The sequence below is a fragment of the Thunnus maccoyii genome, chromosome 17, assembly GCF_910596095.1.
Source record: "Thunnus maccoyii chromosome 17, fThuMac1.1, whole genome shotgun sequence".
Classification (NCBI taxonomy): domain Eukaryota; kingdom Metazoa; phylum Chordata; class Actinopteri; order Scombriformes; family Scombridae; genus Thunnus; species Thunnus maccoyii.
Window position 1 is genome coordinate 26,114,471 of NC_056549.1, and position 15,959 is coordinate 26,130,429.

General features: G+C 38.2%; 2 non-coding genes across 2 annotated transcripts; one reads left to right on the forward strand and one right to left on the reverse strand.

The window, feature by feature from the left end:
* The first annotated feature begins 14,968 nt into the window (after positions 1-14,968).
* trnav-cac lies at positions 14,969-15,041 on the forward strand. The gene has a single exon. It is a non-coding gene; the product is annotated as a tRNA-Val (tRNA).
* A 494-nt stretch (positions 15,042-15,535) lies between these two features.
* trnad-guc lies at positions 15,536-15,607 on the reverse strand. Its single transcript has one exon. It is a non-coding gene; the product is annotated as a tRNA-Asp (tRNA).
* Between the last annotated feature and the right edge of the window lie 352 nt (positions 15,608-15,959).

The window sequence follows — 15,959 nt, forward strand, 5'->3', positions numbered from 1 at the left end:
ACACACACACACACACACACACACACACACACACACACACACAGACACACTCATCAGCCACTTCATTAGGTACACCTGTGCAATCTAATACAACAGCTCTGCCATCAATTCTACATTAGTGAAGCTTATACATTTTCAGTTTTTGTTGACATGGTCAGAAAGGTTTATTATTGAGGTCATGGTGGGTGGTGGTGGTGGACTGGAGTGCATTATATTGAAAGGTGTTCATAACATTTTGCCCCCCTCATGTATGGTAATGGAGTGGACAAAATATCAGGAACATCATTCAATATAAAGCACCCCAGTACACCACCACCCACTACGACCTCAATAATAAACATGAAGTAGAATTATCACCTTTCTGACAATGTCAACAAAAACTGAAAATGTGTAAGCTTCATAAATGTAGAATTTATGGCAGAGCTGCTGTATTGGATTGCATTAGATTGCACAGGTGTTCCTAATACACCAATACCCACAAATGTATTTAATTTTTTTCAGCTGTGAGGAGCTCATCCATTTTTTCTGCATTGCAGTGTGGGAGAACTGCGTTAATCAACAGCACATTCAGAAGTTGACAGTATTAGTATGCATACTGTCTAATTTGAGTGAACTTCATTTTGTCACTTTTCCACAGTGAACACACAACATACTGAAAACTTGCTTACAGTTAATGTGTAGTATGGATTTGGAACACAGCCATGCTAGAGACTCTGTGAGGCTGTACTTAGGCACACCGGTGCTTTGAGCTAAATGCTATTGTCAGCATGCTGACGAGTTTCCAATGACAATGTTAACATGCTGATGTTCAGCAGGTGCAACCATGTTTACTACCTAAGTTTGGTAAATTAATGTTCACATGCTAACATTTGCTAATTACCACAAGACACAGATGGGAATAATGTCATTAGTGTTGCAGGTGTTTGTAGAATATGACAAATGGAAATTTTGACCTGAGGGCAGTGCTAGATGAAAAGTAAAGGGATCATCAAAATGAGTACAGTTCATTTTGTGGGAAACAGGAATGTCAGTACCACATTGCATGGTGACCCTATAGTAAAAAAAAAACATTTTACCCAAATTCAAAAACGTCAACCATATGGTGGTGCAAGAGGAAAAATCAGGGATTCACCAAAGTCATGAGGATTCATTCTCTGGTGACAATGAATGCAGTACAAATTTAATGACATCTATCCAATATTTGTTGAGATATTTCAGTCTGGGCCAAAGAGGTGGACTAACCAACCAATATTGCCACTAGTGTTGCAATAATAACTATTAAAACCACATCAGTGAGCAACAAGGTTGCCATTGGTGACGTGATCCTTCATTACCACTAACACAGGCACTGTAGTTTATTTTAACTCAATCCCACATTTTCCATTCTGCTACATAAAATACTGTGCAACAGTGTGTATTAATCCACTGAAAATAGTCCCCAACAGTAATTTCCTCAAACAGGAGTAAATATTGCAATTGAAACTATATATATTTGTGTTCTGTCAAAAATAGTAGGCTTGGAGGTGAGTGCCAAAGACAGGCTGGGTAAAGTAGAGATATACCAAAGCCCTGTTGGTATTGGTCTTTTAATGGGATTTGCTGACACTAAGAAAATAGAACAACAGCAGCCTTGAAGTCCTAATTAATGACATAATTTTGGTTTTAGTTAGTATGATGTATATTATAAAATTATATGATTGTTTGTCAGCGTAAACAGATGTGAGAACTTGGTTGTTGGTTTAAATCCCTGAATGGACCCAAAGTTAAGAGAGAAGATTGCTTAGTTATGGAGGAGAAAAAAGGGGAAGGGAAGTGCAGAGAGTGACAGGCAGAGAGAAAGACAATTAAAAGAGGAGCAGAGAGAGAGAGAAGGGGGAGAAGAGAAGAGCAAACAGAGCTGATGATGACTTTCTGATAAATGCCTCTCCACACAGCCATCTGAAGCTGTTTACAGCCACTCTAACCACAGCAGATGGCCTTTCATTTTGTATGGCGAGCTTCCAATCGAAGCATTTGTTAACAATGGCCCAATGCCATCAGATCAAAGCTAATAGTGATCAGATGGCGTTTTTATGGAGGAGCCCGTCATTTGCGGTGTCTCCCAAAAGCTTGACTGTCAATAAATGGCTGGTGTAAGAGGGATGGATGCACCGAGTGCTTATTGATGAAAAGACTTGAGTTTACATGGAGTCAATAGACTGCAAATGGCAACAGTAAGTAATTGCCTGCTGGTGCACTGGAGCGTGCTCCTCAACATCAAAGAGGAACATTTTGTGAATGCAGACGCTAGTGCTCAGGTTTATGACAAACGGGCAGTATCAGTGGATGTATAATACATGACACTCTTCCAGTGTCAGAATTAGCTGATTAGGAACCTGCAATGTCATAAATATGTAGTCTGGAACTGCTCCAAAGATTATTATTGCAAGGAGATGCAGCCAACAGAGACATTCTGAGGATAACATCTTATTAGGAACAGGCTTTAAATCCTAAGTCCTAAGGTCAGTGATTTACACGGTTTTAACTCAACATCAGGAGAAAAAGACAAAGCTGGCTCGGATGACAGATTAATCAAAGAGAAAAATGACTTGAAGGGTGCACTTCGTTTGTGTAGCTCAATGGCCACTTAGTCTGTCACCCTCCCACTGCAGTGAATATCAGATGACAGAGGAAGACCAGCATAGCGTAACAGAGAGAAGTGAGGGGACACCGCCATCGAAGAAAACTTGTCCTCCTTTACCCTGACTGCATGGAATGCTTTACTTTTCAAAATGGCACAAAAACAAAGATCATGTCTATTCTTCAGGGACACTGCGGCAAGGACAGGACTGGTGCTGAGAGAGACAGATAATGTCAGCAACAATCAGCACTTCAAGGCTCAGATTTCTTTCCGTCTTTCTTTCTTTCTTTTTTGTCACAGCTAAAACACAGCAAGTACACATGCACATAGACACAAAAACACATAAAAAAATGCCAAGCAAAAAAACTCACTGTACACTACCTGCCCAGCAGCAAACAGCAGACAAAGTTAGCAACAAGCTGGTCAACATAATGGAGCATTTAGCAGAAAAAGAGTCAGATATTTCCCTCAGGACTTGGTGGAGACCAAAACAGAGCTAAAAGGAGAGTGAATATTGAAACTTGTATTCACCACACAACTCCACAGGTTAGATACATAACCTTCTACTAATAGGTTGGGTCAAAATATAATATACCCTTTACCAACTAAAACTTGGCTAACATAAACACAATGGGGCAGCTGTGGCTCAAGAGGTACAGCAGGTCGTCCACTAATCGGAAGATCAGCATTCGATCCCCAGCTCCTCCAGTCCGCATGTCGAGGTGGCCTTGGGCAAGATACTGAACCTCAAATTGCATGGCGTCCTCTGCCATCAGTGTATGAATGCGCATGTGAATGGGTGAATTGTTGACATCTATTGTAAAGCGCTTTGAGTGGTCAGAAGACTAGAAAGGCACTATATAAATGCAGTCCATCAGTCCATTAATGTCAAGCCAAAACAATAAGCTAAAAGAGGCTCAAAACAGTCCATAGAGCTGAGAGGGACTGCAGAATTGAGTTCTCTGTTGGTTCTTCACTTAATCATATTACATCATTAATCATACATAATTTAATCCGTTGTTAATATATTATATAAAAATCATAAATTATAAAATTATAAAAAATATTGTATAAGGGAGCTTTAACTTTAGCTTTAACAGAGATGGTTTAATGTCATTTTCCGCACTGTGTTACAGTAATAAAGTCAAATGTTTTTGTGAAGTATGGTAAGTAGTATGGTAGGTGCAGTATAGGAAGAACATGAACACTTTTTCTTCACTTGTAAAACAGACAACAGTATTATTGTATGTCTTAAAGCTGCAGCTACAACCTACAACTGAAAGCCTTCAAGGTTTCAGAGCCTGCTGTTGAAAGAGCCTCTGCGATGAGGACCTTTGAGTGCTAACAAAAGGCCTCCTGGGCAGGTTTCTATCAGAGAGATGCTGACTGTGAGGATGCTCAGGCAAGCATGGCCAGCCCCAACACCTATTGCCCATGCACCGGCTCAAGCGGCCGAGTCAAATCAACCATTGTCTATTTAAAGGAGGACTTTGATTGTTTCCTGCAGGCTGATGGCTCATCCTATGTTAGACCCCAGTGCTCTGTCTCCTCCCAGGTTAACTATGGGAACACTGAGCCTGCAAGGGCACTGCTAGACCATAATGAAAACACATCATCACCATGGTAATGGCGAGCACTGTGTTCAGCATGGCTCTCTAGCATCACCTACTGTTAGATGGTGTGGAGTACTTATTAAAGTGTCTGGTCTTTGTGCACTATTCAGAGGTTCCAAAATGAGACCCTGGGACCATCCTGGAGTCCTTGAGGGTGTTCTAGGATGCTCGCCTGCAATATAAGGCGTTATAGTGTTATTTTAGTCTGTAGAACTTGCAACGTGCAATAAGATGATATTCATTATAGATTCCACTTTTTCTGCTGTCATCATTATCTTGAGAATTAACTAAATCTGTTATGCTTCTTCCCGCAGTGACAGGGGCACACCAGCGAATATTTTTGAAAATTGTGAACAAATTATCATTTATAATTACTGTTGTTAAACACAAAACAAAAGAAGTCCAAGACCTTTGACATTTTCTTTCTACTACTACAAAGGCTTTAAAAATTTACTAATCAAAAAGATTTCCTTATTTAAGTACACAAGCAAGGTTGTAGCCAGGATTTTAAAAATACTGAGGTAAATGAATTCAGAATTAGCTGTCAAAACCCAACATGTGTGTAATTTGTGTGTAATTTTACAGTCTTAACTCCTCTGTAGGAGTTGGTTGTTCCAGCTGTTCATAAACTCAGACTCAGCGTGGTTATAATCTAGTAGCTAAATGGAGATTAACAGCATCACTGAATTAAAATGGTTTCCACCAAAAAAAACCCAACAACTATCTCTCATGTATATATTTCTTGTTACTAAATACTTACTCCCACTAACTGCCAGGTATAACTGTTACAAAGCTAACTGAACCAAGTGACAATGCTTGCTGATGACCTGCTTAGAATGAGGAGTAAATGAGGTAACATGGAGTACTGCAACATACATGTATCTGACCTGACTTTTGATATGATGATGTTTAATAATGATGTAAATTGGGAAGATTTTAAAATATATTTCACGCAAATAACACAACATACCTCTGTAAAAAGGTCGGTCGTCTCCCTTTTCACTGGGCTCTGGTTCCAATGTTTTGCTAGTGTTTTATGTATTAGATCAATAATTTCAGTCCAGTGTTTCTGTTAATTTATCAGTCTTGTTACACAGATAATGGAATACAGGTTTCAGTTGAGTAATTTTCACAATGTTATATAATTGTTGAAGGGCTTCAGTCCTGTTGTGATGTTTTTTTGTTTTTTGTGGGGTTTTTTGAGAGTTTTGTGATGGTGGGGATGAAGCAGACAATCTGCTGTCACAGACACCTACTGTCACTGATGACACCTGCTGTCACTGATGACAGTAGGTGTCATCAATGACACCTGCTGTCATCAGTGACAGCAGGTGTGCATCATTAGCGAGCCACTAGGCATTGTCAAGTTGAGGTAGAAAGGATAAAACTGCTCTGTAGTAAACTGACTGTCTATATGATTTGGTGCACTCATGGCTGTGTGTGTGTGTGTGTGAATATAGAAAATTTTGATTGTCAGGAGTAACAGAGAAATTCTACATTAATGTTCTGCATGTTTTGAAAGCTTTTTAACAGTGTAGCTCACCCTGTGGTAAACTGAGTAGATGGTATGTTCCAGTTAGGTGAAGCTGAGAAGGTAAAAAGCCAGTCACTGGTCAATGTGGTGGAAAAGAGTAGGTGGCAGCTTACTGTGAGGCTGCAGACTTTGTTTATTTTTTGCTTTGGCTTGAGTTATATTTGTTGAATTTCCAGGGGTTCCTTTTTGCCTCTGTTTCATTCATATTTTTGTAAATAAATATCACTTTTTGCACCTACTCCTGCCTGTCAACCTGCTTTATTTACATCCGTTTAAAAGTTTCAAGTGCCAAATAGCATCATCTGCCCTACAACCTTGAAGTACAAAAAATGATACCAGTAACATTTTGACTAAATGAATAAATAATAGCTAACTGGTTTAGTTAGCATAATCAGATATTCCCCACTTAAACTGCATGAATACCACTAACTGATATAATAACTGAAACACACATTATTTCTCCATGTACACATTTACAAACAAAGTAATACCTACATTTAAAAGATAAATATCTTATGCCCCCCTAACATTGTCAGTTTTGGAAATTATGCTACAACTTGTGAAGCCAAAGTGACTTTCAGTCAGCATCGTTGATTGCTCTTGATTGGCACACCAGATGTTTCCAACCAATCAATTTACACATTACTAAAGTCTTTACTAGCTAAGATATATCTTAAGTTTTAATGGTGCGACCCAATTTAGTAAATCACATGTTTGAAACTAACTAATAGTTAATAACAACTTATAAAAGACTCGCACATATAAGAAACAGATTCACTAATAGCTCATGCAACCCAATCCAGACACAGTACTGAGGACATGACCTCAGTGTGCTCAGTGGTGGCTACGGCCCTGTACACCAGAAGTGTCAGTCTTAGTATTGGCATGGGAATAGTTACCCTGGTATTTCATCTAAAGGGAGTCTAAATTTGGTGAAAGTGCTGCATAAATTATCTGAACTAGCCTTGCATGTAGTCCTGTATGGCTCTGATTTGTTAGAGCTTCAGTGAATTCACATCTGCAGGACTTACAGTAGGACTTAAGTATTCACTGTCCCTCTAACCACAGTACAACTTTAGGGTCAGAAAATGTTACATATAATAAGCCTTGTAGCAGTGTGGTGTTCTTCCAGCAGAGGGAATGGATGCAACCATGTGCAGAAGTGCCCTTAAGTAAGAAACATCTCTTCCAGCTCCAGCGGATGTTTGGATTCTGTGATAATGGAGAAATTAACAGGTTAGAGAGTTTCCATGCCAATTTCTTGCTTACACAGCTGTTAGCTCAGATCCTTACATCAAAAGCATGTAAATCAGGTCACACTGATGGTGTTTCTGCATCTTATGTAACAAATGTGTCCATCAAATACCTCATTATAGTATGAATCATTCCTGGGAAATTATTCAGCGCAATCCACCGTGCTGACACCTCAGGTATCTAGCCCTCAAAAAGTGCAAGTGACGAGCAGGCTTATTGTGCCATCTGGTGTGTGTGCAAGTGTATGTGTGTGAGAGAGTGAGATACGTGTGTGTGTGTGTAGTTATACACAGTGCACTATACCTGCTTGTGTGATTAAAACCAGGGAAGGCCTTTTTTGCATCCAGTCTAAGCTGTTTGCCTGCAGTAGCCTGTCACTGTGTCGTCTCTGCCAGCCATATATACACACATCTATGAGCTGAACACTGAGCCCTGCCTCCCTCTGCCTACTCACTCATCTCACTGCCAAATAAATGCAAAAGATCATCTTTTTTCATTTTCTGCTTAGACACTGGTGTGAGTTATGGCTGTTTTGCCTTTTTGATCCACTAGCAGCAGGGTTGTTGACTGGTCTGGACCAGGGAGGAGTTTCATCCACTAGGCTAATTCTTTTCAGTGCTCAGCAAAATTTCACCAAAAAAAAAAAGTGCTTAGATTTTATTTATTTTAATGGAGCAGATTGATTTAAACAGAGATCCCACAAATCTGTTTGAAATGTGTGTTTCCTGATGTTCACAGCTGTTAATAGGATCCTCTAGTGGTAAGGACAGCTCTGAGTATGCTTTCACAAACAGAAAGTGAAGAGAAAAATGCTACAGATCAGCAAGAAATAAAGAAAAAATAGTGAAACTGCAGGACGTGCTGCAGATGTTCCATCTTTTTTATTATTTCTTCATAGTATTTGTATTTTCTTCAATTGATTAGTATCTAATAGAAATAGAAGAGAGAGAGAGATGCACAACATGCAAAAATGTCCATATCAAACCTGCTGTGTTGCAATTACAAGGTGTGTATCTTGGCTCCCAGGCCCCCAGAACATTATTTAGCAGTAGTAACACTCACAAATTCCTGGATTTTTATTACACTACATGTAAACATAGTTTGCCCTAGATATCTTTTGCAAGACACAACATCAGGGTTTGAGTTTTAGTTTTGTTTATTTTCACAAATTAAACAAATTATGTACAAATAACAGTAAATAATTAATGTGCAGGGAGGGCAAAAATGGGCCACTGATTACCTCTGCTTAAATTACATGAACGGGTGGATGAAGATTAAAGGACCGGTGTGTATGATTTAGGCAGATCTATTGGCAGAAATGGAATATAATATTCATAAGTATGCTTTAATTCGTGTATAATCACCTGAAAATAAGAATCGTTGTGTTTTTGTTACCTTAGAATGAGCCCTTTATATCTACATAGGGAGTGGGTCCTCTTCCATGGAGGCCACCATGTTTCTACAGTAGCTCAGATTGGACAAACCAAACATTGGCTCCAGAGTGAGCCTTTCACACTTTTTGCAAGTTTGACAGCCACTGTAGGTTCTCTTACTAGCCTGGAAAGGGAGGGGGAGTGGAGGGGTTATCAGTTGGTTTCAATCTGCAACCTCACCACTAGATGCCACTAAATCCTACACACTGGTCCTTTAAATGAATGTGTGGTTGAGTAGGAGTGATTCTGTCCGTTTGAAAATAAGACATGAAATGAGAAATTAGACCTGAAACCCATTCTTTGGAATTTTATAGAGTTTTAGTCATCTGACATCCAAACACACATCTCTAACTATGATATTGCTTTGCTGCTACCCCCCTTGCCCCAAATTTGATTATTTTCATGTATACTCTCCTGAGTGCAAGATGAGTCATCAAAAATATTTAAACTTACTGTTTTCACTGTGTCTTTAATATTGAGAGAAACTATCAACATAGCACTGTTTTGGGATAGAGGCAACCAATAATCTCAAGCATGGTTTCTGTTTACAATAATTAAACTGAGATATAACAGACTGTAAGTAGCTACATATAACATCTTTAGGAAATTCTAAGTACATTTTTAAATTGATTCACTGTGAAAAAGACAAAAGACTTTTTAAGCACCAGAGCTGAGGCTGTTAACATGAGTGACAACAGAAAGGAAAAAGGATTTAATAGACTGAATAGACAGAATGAATTAAAGCAATAAAAACAAGTACCAAAGTAATACTCTGATTGACTTGTTCTCCTAAGAATTTTTAAAGAAGTGAGAAATGTCATTTATTTTTTCTTCCCGCTGTAATGAGATCAATTAAGTAGCGGTGGTTCATAAACTAGTGTTAAATGCATAAACTGTACAAAACAGACTGAAGACTTTCCTCTGCTCTCTGGAAAAACCTTATCAGGAAGGTGTGAAAGATTCTACTTGCACAGGATGACGATGGAGGACAGAGTGAAGAGCAAACCCAAGAAAAGAACATGGCATGCACTGGAGTGAATGTGTGTGTGCGTGTGTGTGTGTGTGTGTGTGTGTGTGTGTGTGTGTGTGTGTGTGTATGAGTACAAAAAATAAATCACTGAGCTATTTTATGCTTCACACACTCCTGACTTCAAAGGGACTTTAAAATCAATTAGCCTTGTCAAAACCACTTTCTTTTCTTTCCTCCCCTCTCTCGCTCTCTCACGCTGTCTCTTTCTCTCTCTCCCTCTCTCTCTCTCTTTCTCTCTGGGTCTCTCTCTCTCTCTCAATATATTCACAGACCTTAACCTGAATGTTTTGATGAAGCACAAACACAGTCAGATGCAAACTCCTCTGCCTCAGTGGTAGCACAGATTCTCTTTGATGTTTGATTAAAGTGACTATTGTGCTGCATAATGAGACCTGCACTGACCTTTGTGGAATAAATTGGCTTTATTCATTCAAAAACAAGATTATCTCAGTCTTTGTGCAGTAAACACTGGTTTATCTCTTTTTTTCTTCCATGTGTGTGTGCACGGCGTGAAGCCTGACAGTCCTAAATGGCGCAGTAGATGTGTGTCGCCATGGAAACCAATTGACAGTTTACCTAGGGCAGCTCCCTGTCCTCAGAAGGTAATGTGATATGATTCCTTTTCATTTGCATACCCGCCTCAAACTGGTCCATTCACCTGGCATATCCAGAGCGTGAATGAGGTAAGCTCATATGTTAGAAAACAAATGAAACCAGACAGCACCCTGCACTGCTCCTGACTGCTTTCTTAAACCTGTGTCTAACTCTAACATCACTGCACTCATTAATATTTTTATTTTAACAAAGCGTCAAACAGTGGTGGATGGTAACTAAGGAGGATACATTTACTCAAGTACTGTACTTGTACTCCACTACATTTCAGAGGGAAATATTGTGCTTTTTTCTCCACTACTTTACAACTTTATGACTTCTTTGAACTTCTCAGATGATTTTGTTTAACTGTTTATGCCTGAAAAAGTCAAATTTACTACAAAATTGAAAAATGACTACAAATTTGTGTAGCAGACAGATTTTTTTTTTTTAATTATCCTCTCCCATTAGTTATCTCACAACAATCTTGTGACCCCTTAGTCAATTAGGAACCAGTTGACTAAAGTGTATCAAACTCTATATTAATAGGTTAAAGACCAGCTACAACAGAAGAAATCACACACATACACATTGTTGCACCAGTATTATAATCTAATGATGTCATATATTATAATGTATTAGTCACAGGGGACATTTTACTGCAGAACGAGTACTTTTGATCATTTAAGTACATTTTGTTGATAATGCTTATGCACTTTTACCTAAGTAGGATTTTGAATGCAGAACTTTTTCATTAATGTATTGGTACTTTTGCTCAATCAGAATCAGAATCAGCTTTATTGGCCAAGTATGTTTACACCTACAAGGAATTTGACTCCAGTTTCTGCACATGAGATTCATCGGCAATAAGAAAAATATAAACATCTTGTGGTTTTTATGTTTTGTGCCGGGTTATTTCTTGGTCAGGAGAAGTCACTTCCTGGAGTCTTGTCATCACTGTGGGGTTCACAGGAAACTACAATAATGACTTGGTTAGGGAAATATAATATCATCATACAGCTGTCATATCAGTCTGTTGTGTCAAAGCTGCTGAGCATCAAACAGCAGACAAAGTTAGCAACTAGCTGGTGAATATAGTGGAGCATTTGGCCACTAAAGAGACAGATATTTGTTGTGGAGACCAAAATCAGAGCTAATGTGGAAATAGGTAACTGTCCTACACCTAAATGTAACATAACATTTTAAATAAAATAATTGTGTCATCATCCTTTCTTTCTATTTATTCACATAATGCCACATGATTTATGGGCGTATTACTGTAACATGGTGGCCTTGCCTCAATCCCTGCAGGAGCCTGTATGGAAACATGGCAGTGCTTATTACTGAAGAGATTGCAGATAAGAAAATAAAGCCATAGCAAATCTAGTGCTTAGGTAAATGAACAGAGTAGTTAATGTGTTTATATAGCAGGCCTCAGGGCTTTTCTCCTCAAGTTCTGCATGAAAATAAAGTGTTAGCAGCAAAATGTAGTTAAAGTATTGCAGTAAAAGTAGTGGTTTGGTTCCTCTGACTGATATATTATTATATATGACATCATTAGATTATTAATACTGAAGCATCAGTGTTAGAGCAGCATGTTACTAATAAATATAAGTAATAAATATATGTGTATGATTGGAGGGAAAACAACGAAAACAAGACTCTTCTTTGGGTCACGTTAAAATAAAGTAAAAAAAAATTTAAAAACGGCTGCAAATGTCCTGACGTCTCGCTTAAAACACCCGGTTTTGTCGGTTGGACCGGGAAGCAGGCATTGGTTTCGAGGTGGTCTTGAACCGTGCTTTCTGATGATTTCCAACTTTCTGCCAACAAACTTCTTAACCATCCACCAACCCCTCGACCTCCTAATAAGAAAGTCAGCTCATATAGATCTTCTGTGAACTACGTCACTTTAGAAATGTTGATATGATACGTATTGTTGAAATGTTAATATGCTACGTATTACTCATGTTGAAACGTAAATATTACGTATCTGTAATATAAAAAACGTATCTGTGGTTTGCAGAAATGTACAATGCCAACGTTTTTTTCTGGTGACCAGGCTGGAGACCGGGCAAATTACTGGCACATAGAGTAAAGCAGTTATAAACTTAAAACATTATTCCCTCAATATATAATAAAGACAATAAACTGATCACAAATTTTAAAAAAGGGATTAATGAGGTGTTCAAGACCTTTTACCAAGAACTGTTTACATCACAAGGGACAATGGAAGATTCTAAACTGGAGCTTTATGTCATCAATGAAAATGCCAACCCTAACTGAAGCTCAGAAAGACACCTTAGAAGGAGTCATCTCTATTGGAGAAATTCAGCAAGCAGTTATGAATCTTAGCCTGGGAAAAGTGCCAGGAAATTTTGGGTTACCTTCAGACTTTTATAGGAAATTTGTCATTGAGCTAGCCCCAAGATTACAAACTGTATATCAAGATGTCTTACTAGCAAGCTTCCTGAAAGCATGAGATATCACGTTACTTCATAAAAAAGGAAATGACCCGCATTACTGTAGTAATTTTCATTCAATTTTGCTAATTCATGCAGATGAAGAAGCACTGGCTAAAATTCTAGCAATTAGGGATGTGATTCCACCACTGATACATCCAGGACAAGAATTAGAATTTGTAAGGGGTAGATGCTCAGCTGATAATTTACACAGACTATTGCACCTAATGTGGAAAACAAGAAAATGAGAAAGACCCAGTGGTTGCCTTCTCTCTGGAGGCTTTTGATAAGGTGGAGTTCTCTTTTTTGTTTTATACTCTAGAGAAATTTGGCTTTGGTCCATCATTTATATAATGTGTAAAACTAATATATACAGATCCAATGGCCACTGTTCTTACCAATGGCATCATGTCACCTTCTTTCAAACTGAGTCGAGGCACAAGGCAAGGTTTGCCTCTCTCACCTCAAATCTTTGCTCTTTTTCTCAAACCACTAGCACTTGCCCTACTATGGAAGAAAAATATAGTTGGAATACAAGCAGGTCAGGAAGAGGCTCACTCAAGGGGTGACATATTTTAGAAAATCAGGGAAACTCAATGTTAGTCGGCTGATCCTCGGTGGCTTTACTGGTATACATTAACTGCCAACTGAACTTAGTTGGAACAATACACCAACAATGCAAAACAGTAACAATATAATATCAAAATCATAGCAATATATTAAAATGTAAATATTTCATACAGTAATCATGCATTCACTAGATATTTCCAATAATATCAATAGGCTAATAGAATCACAATAAACATAGAATTGGCTGTTATAAATGTAAAGCAATAACAATATAATATCTAACTTACAGTGATATATCAAAATATATTGCTTTACAAAATATTTTCAAAATAGAGTAATAACCATGCATTCAACAACAGGCTAACAGAATCATAAAAACATAAAATAGGCTATTATATATAACAGTAGGCTATTAAAATGATCAATTCTATAAGAGCATTGAAAGTGCGTATTCTATATCAGTCTATTATCTACAATTCTTACCATTTCCAGTATAAAGCAAGAAGCAGGGAGTCTGCACTCTAACGCTTGTCCTTTCAAATGATTCATTTCAAATCCAGTGTGATGTGTCCAAGTGTCACAGTCCTGCTCTTTACAGCGTTCACTATTATTATTCTATCGGCTGTCCTCAGAACTAAATAAACCAGCTACAAAGCGTGATAACTACTAAACTACAGAATCATGACGTTTTGCTATAGTTCAGAATTATTAAAAATCTAATTGATACTACATTTCTGTTTTGCTTGGGGGGAAAAAATCTGAAAATATGCAGACCGATGAGAAGGGTTCCAGACAGAAGAGAGAAGCAACTACTGAATTTATTGGAAAATGGAGATAAAAGAGTTACACCTGTGCTGCTTATTTATGTGGCACCTGTCCACAAAGACATGAAATGACACAGAATTCTAAACATGGTCAATTACAGTACACTATAGGTCACCATCACAACAGATCTGAGGCTTGTCTGCCTCAATGTGTTTATGGTTCCTGTGTCTACAGCATCCACTGTCACTCAAATCCATGTCACAAAATAAGAAACTGTCACTGAATCCAGATTAAATTTCTGTCATCTCTCTGTGTTCCATCCCATCATTTAGACATGATTGACATGGTTATTGATTTGACATGATAAATATATTGTGGTTGAACCAAACTGTGTGATGAGTTTCTATCTCCATTGTGACAGGTCTGACTATAACTTCTCCTATGATCACTTTGCTCTGCTAAATTACACCAAAATCGACACTAAATCACAGTGACTGAATCCACTTTAAATTCCTCATCTGATCTCTCAAGTCAAGACTAATAACTGCTGAATCCATCCCATCATTTAGACATGAGGCCCTGCTGCCAGAAGATGGAGCTGTTTTCCACCAAATAACTCAGAGCCTCTCCTCTGTTCACACTCACTCATGTCAGAAGAAGTGGCTCATCAGAAAACACACCTGCTGCATGCTGCTCATTTAATTGGGTAATGTTGACCACTTGTTTCTGTATTATGACAATGCATGCGCTGTTTTAATTCTTTCTGGCACTTTTATCTCACAATGAACAAGACTAGGTCTAAACCTACTATATGGCTGGACCGTGTAGAGGGCTTTTAATTTGTACGTTGCCTGGTTGTTGTTGTGGTCCAGCCAAAACTGCTGCCTGTTACATTAACCGTAGTCTATAATGTTGATAATTCATTGGATGTTGTGGCACAAGAGCTCACAGGTGGCGGGTAATCATTAACGATCAATAAAAAAACACGCTATAATCTAAAAGCTGTATGTTTGGATTTGGTCACAATCGGAGTCACGTGTGGATTTGAGTTTTGATCGTTCTTTTTTTTCACACAGTACTGGGACCACCAATGAGAGTTTCCGTAGTGTAGTGGTTATCACGTTCGCCTCACACGCGAAAGGTCCCCGGTTCGAAACCGGGCGGAAACACATTTCTTTGTTTGTGTCCTCTCTGAGGACTAAAATTCATAGTAAATCTAGTGAAACTCATGATTGAAGTTACTGATAAACTGGACTGTATTTACGGGTGTTTAAAAACAAAATTGATATCACTACATCACACCTGTTAAAGACCTTCATCAAAGCATTTTAAATTGTTTCTATTTTTATTTATTTAGACTTTTATTTCTATTTACAATATAAACCACTGACTAGAACAGTAGAAAATAACATGGAAATGAGTATAACACACCGGCTCACAAATTTACTCATACAAACATTTAACATATCATTAAGAACATCTATGTAATTTTATTTAGAACTTTAAATTCTTTTGTTTGTCCTACTTAATGATTTCTGTATGTGAATTATGTAGGTGCATATCCTAGCTGTATTGCTCTGTTGGACAGGAGGAGCTCACATGGCGGTGTTGGCGTATTGCTTTTGTCTCGGTGAATAATCAGCAGCTGGTAGAAAAGTCAACTCTCCCCGTCGGGGAATCGAACCCCGGTCTTCCGCGTGACAGGCGGAGATACTGTCCACTATACTAACGAGGACTGAAAACATTAATAAAGTGCCTCAATCTTCTAGTGTTCCTTTAAATTGTAACCAATGTGGTTGTTGGTATATATGTCTTGAATTCTCGACACTGACACGTTTTATTGTATTTGTTCTGAACTCCAACACACTGGATGTGACCTTCCAGAGCTTTTTTCTATGTATTACTAAGTTTAGGTGTGATAGTAAATTGTATGATATACCATTCCTTTTCTATATGCGCTATAGTAATCCAGATTATTGGTTTGACATGATAAATTGTGATTGAATCAAACTGTGTGATGAGTTTCTATCTCCATTGTGACAAGTCTGATTATAACTTCTCCTATGGTCACTCTGTTCTGCTAAATT